This window comes from Schistocerca nitens, chromosome 7 (genome assembly GCF_023898315.1).
Source record: "Schistocerca nitens isolate TAMUIC-IGC-003100 chromosome 7, iqSchNite1.1, whole genome shotgun sequence".
NCBI classification, from domain to species: domain Eukaryota; kingdom Metazoa; phylum Arthropoda; class Insecta; order Orthoptera; family Acrididae; genus Schistocerca; species Schistocerca nitens.
The window spans coordinates 517,253,204-517,257,624 of record NC_064620.1 but is presented as its reverse complement, the minus strand read 5'-3'; the positions used below and the strand labels follow the sequence as shown (position 1 = coordinate 517,257,624).

The 4,421-nt window shown below is 43.3% G+C and overlaps 1 pseudogene; it reads right to left on the bottom strand.

Annotated features, from left to right (window-relative positions):
* Positions 1-300: 300 nt before the first annotated feature.
* LOC126196004 (5S ribosomal RNA) lies at positions 301-418 on the bottom strand (annotated as a pseudogene).
* Between the last annotated feature and the right edge of the window lie 4,003 nt (positions 419-4,421).

Here is a 4,421-nt window from a genome sequence, read left to right as displayed (position 1 = left end):
ACATAATTAATGAGTGAATATCGCGTCAGCATATTTGTCATTTAAATACTGTGACCAACACTGTCCGAATTTAAATAACAATTTAAACTAAACTCCTCCCGAACAGGCCATTAAGGCCCAACGGTACCGACTGACCGCCGTGTCATCCTCAGCCCACAGGCGTCACTGGATGCGGATATGGAGGGGCATGTGGTCAGCACACCGCTCTCCCGGCCGTATGTCAGTTTCCGAGACCGGAGCCGCTACTTCTCAATCAAGTAGCTCCTCAATTTGTCTCACAAGGGCTGAGTGCACCCCGCTTGCCAACAGCGCTCGGCAAACCGGATGGTCACCCACCCAAGTGCTAGCCCAGCCCGACAGCACTTAACTTCGGTGATCTGACGGGAACCAGTGTTACCACTGCAGCAAAGCCGTTGGCTAAATAACAATTTGCCAGGGATAATTACCTCGCTTCCTCAGTCCGCACGGCCCAAGGGAAACCCCAGCTCACAACCTGGGCAGAAGCCTTCGGATGGGCCTGGTCTGGCTTTCGCAATATATTCAGTCAGATAAGAAAGAAAAAATACATCATCATATTACATATTACATTGAATAAAAGATTCAATCATTGATAATGCAATAAACGTTCAAGTTATCGGGTGTCTCATGGCACATTTCTACATGAATACGTTGGTCAAATGACTTTATTCATTCGGTCATTTCTTAAACGTTCAATGCTGTTTAGCACTAGAAATAAGTCCTTCAATCGTGAATTATTGACACTTCACAATTAGTTCATTGTCTGTTAATACAAAATATAGTCTTATAATAGATGGATGCCCATTTAAAGTCCAAATTTTGTACACAAAAAGGTTCGGTGGACATCGACACAAGATACCAGTTAATGTATACGAGGTATGTGGTGTCACCGCCAGACACCACACTTGCTAGGTGGTAGCTTTAAATCGGCCGCGGTCCATTAGTACATGTCGGACCCGCGTGTCGCCACTGACAGTGATCGCAGACCGAGCGCCACCACACGGCAGGTCTCGAGACACTTACTAGCACTCGCCCCAGTTGGACGGACGACGTAGCTAGCGATGCACACTGACGAAGCCTCGCTCATTTGCAGAGCCGATAGTTAGAATAGCCTTCAGCTAAGTCAATGGCTACGACCTAGCAAGGCGCCATTAGCATTACATAGTTTGTATCTAAAGAGTCTCACTTGTATAGTCAAGAGCGATGTACCACAAGGATGGATTAAAGTTAAGTATTCCAGGAGCTACGTACTTTTCTTTATAGCATTCATTACGTATCCTGTTTCAGACCTATCTACTAGCCTGCGTGAGTTAACGCGTGCCTTTCGGCTCCTTCCAAGTGGCGTGGTTGTCTTACTACGCCCCCACAACAAGGTACTATACAAGTTTTCTAGTAATTCATTTCACTGCAAGGAAAATGTCCAGTAGTCACTGGCACCGTCAATTATTATTCATAATGCTAAAGTTCTGTTATTTGCTTCTTAAGACATTAATATTTAAAGGTTATACACATCAGTTATTTTGTAAGTTCGTGGCATACACATTTATAAACTGATAACAATTGAAATATCGATGTCGTTTTGTCAGTAGCAGGTGGCGTGAATGTCCAGAATGCGGTCGTTGGTGAGCGGCTTTAAGGACCGAAATGCGCTCATCCGTGCGTGGCGCTGATGACCACTACGTGGTCGGCGGCGGGAGGCATCGATGACCTGGGTGTGGTCGGTGGCCCCCAACGGTTGTTGAACCGCCGTCCGTTGGAAAGCAAACACGCCTTAGGCAGCCGATGATGATGACTGTGCAGGATCAGGAACGCAGCCTCCGGATTAGCTGCTGAAACTCGCCATTGCATAATGAAGACCTTGGCAGCAACTTGACCGTAATCGCGAGCATGAAAGTTTCCCAAAGCGGCATCAGAATTCATTCATAGCTTAGTGTCCGCTGAAAGATCTCACAAATTAGTACATTTGATGGAATTCGCAATTGTGAATAAGGACAACAATCAGAAAGTAGACTGGAATGACGACAATGAAAATTTGTGCCGCCGTGAGTCATGCAGGCAAAGACAAATCATAAGGCGACCGCTCGTGATAAGAGGGAAATCTGGGGTTCGTGTTCCGATCCGGCAGAAATTTTCATTGCCGTCATTCCATTCTATAACTGATGGTTGTCCTTATTCGCAATTGCGAATTTATTTAATGTATTCTATGACGGCTCTAGTCGTCGCAGTGCGTGTTCCTTTGGACCTTTGGACATGCACGCATTGTGATCAGAATAACACAGTCGCCACAACGTCTTAATTAGCACATTGTCACACATAAGATGTCTATAGCTCATAATGAAGCGGTCTGTTGCAAAACTTGCCTTATCCATGATAAGAAATTTTACAGGAGACACAAAAAACTAAAAACTTCTTAATGCTGACAGAAACTGAACTCTTTTCCTGGTAGGAACGCATAATTTTAATAAATAAAGTCATGATTAATTGGGAATATAATTATTCCCATCGAGAAATTGGTTATGTTGCTTTATATCCAGGATTAGACATGTTTTGTTGCAGCACACTGCAAGTGTGTAGTTCATGTACTCAGTAATATACTTTTTTGTGCATTTGTGATAGTGCTGATGCATTCAGTTTATACTAATTTATTAGAACTTAAAAAACAAAGTTCATAGTAAACAATAATGATTCTACATAATTATTCATAGAGCAGAATTCAAATAACTAAGTCTGTCAAATCCTCATGAGTTTCACAATATTCGTTGATTGTCTCTTCAGGGGAGTAATTTGTTTATCCAGTATTGGACGCTAACAAATTCTTGTAGAAAGCCAGTTTTTCATTCACCTTCCACTCCAATCCAAAATGTTTTTGTAGCAAATGCTCTACGTCCTTAATCTTGGCTGGGTTCAAGGGCACTCCTGAGGACACAACTTGTGGAACATCCATATTCACCAAACGTTTACCTTTCTTCATCACAGACCTTCCTGAACCACAGTCTACGTTGTAATTCGGTTCGCCTTGTACTGTCACGTTTCCTTCAGACGTTTTACACAAGATGAACCGCTTTGCTGAAGAAAATTTGAAATACCAGCTACTTGGTTTTTTCATCATATTTTCAGCAGCCTTCTTCAAGTCTCTCACTGTGCAATCCACACCCAATTTAGAAACCTGAGCATGCGATGCGAAAATATCTTCGTACTCTTTAGGATTGAAAATTACTGGCCTGGTCCTAATGTCCTTCTCTATTTGTCCAAATACTCTGTCCGATAGCAGAAAGGAGTGTCCTGGAATGGGAAATATCAGTTCAATACGCTTCACATTTGGGGGACTCACTTTTGACAAAATAGCAGCACACCAGGGAGATCAAGAGATGAATACACTAAATAGATTCAGAAGGATGTAGGTTGCAATAAGTACTGGGAGAAGAAGAAGCTTGCACAGGATAGGGTAGCATGGAGAGCTGCATCAAACCAGTCTCAGGACTGAAGACCACAACAACAACAACAAACTAAGAAAATCCATTAACTGGGTGTGTTGCTGCATAGCTAGGTACACCGATTCCTGGTATACTCAATACAGATAACCTGGCAGCACTTGCCTTGTATTTCCTCTGTGGCAATTAATTTCAGCACTACTCTTTTTCCTATATTGTTCACAGTACAGGTTCCAGACGAGACTTCTTTCGTTGCGATCCACCCTCTGATGAAATCCCAACACAGTATACAGACCACTGATAAATTTTTTGTCACAAGGAACGTGCACTTAAAGGCTCCATTTGCCATTAAAAAGGTCGACCAGAACCAGTGTTTTGACCACTTGCGACTTGGCACTAATACCCCCTTCCACTCTGCATCATTGGACTGGAAATGACTCTGTCTTGTATACCCGACACTATTCTTTGTATGAATCATGACTCATAACGCTTGTCATTGCTCCTCTGCCCAAGGTCACAGTCAACTACGCATTGCCTATTTTTGGGTGCACTGCAGCTTGTGCTACGGATTTACCTGTCTTATTGAAAGTTTTCAGCTCAGCACATAGTTCATTGCGCATATCCTTGTCGTCGTTGTAACGCAACATGTTTATTGAGTTTATAGAGGTGCCTTCACTTTTCTCCTTGACCACTACCGGAAGGCATAAGGTGGTCGACTTCAGGTTAAAGGCGTGGACGGACCGGGTCGGCTTTCGTCAGCAACCTCTACTATCCTAACTCGTTGGTCCTGATGCTGCTGCATCATACGACTGTTTTGTTAAAAAAAAATGGTTCAAATGGCTCTGAGCACTATGGGACTTAACAGCTATGGTCATCAGTCCCCTAGAACTTAGAACTACTTAAACCTAACTAACCTAAGGACATCACACAACACCCAGACATCACGAGGCAGAGAAAATCCCTGACCCCGCC